The following is a 349-nucleotide window of genomic DNA, read 5'->3' on the forward strand; positions in this document are numbered from 1 at the left end:
GGCACACTCCCAGAATGGCACTCCCCTGCCACACCTGGCTAGTCACTGGTGGGTCTGGCCACAGGCGTCTCTGGCCGCGGCGGCGGGTGCCCTGCAGGCTTTTCCCGGCGGCTCGGGTCCTATGTCTCTGGAGCTTCTCTGCTGCAGAAGCGTTGTCCTGCCGAATCCTGTCCCTAATCCACCCATGTACTTTTCCTCAGGATGTGAGGTCCACTGGCCACTGAACCCCACAGGAGAAGTACAGAGACAGCGAAAGCTAGAATGTCCATAAGCCGGTCACGAGGAAGTGCTGCCCCCCGGAGAGATTGGGCTGCCAGGAGGGACACAAGACTGGCTTAGTTTGGGATAC

Source organism: Nannospalax galili, unplaced genomic scaffold (assembly GCF_000622305.1).
Source record: "Nannospalax galili isolate Female #2095 unplaced genomic scaffold, S.galili_v1.0 scaffold880, whole genome shotgun sequence".
Taxonomy (NCBI): domain Eukaryota; kingdom Metazoa; phylum Chordata; class Mammalia; order Rodentia; family Spalacidae; genus Nannospalax; species Nannospalax galili.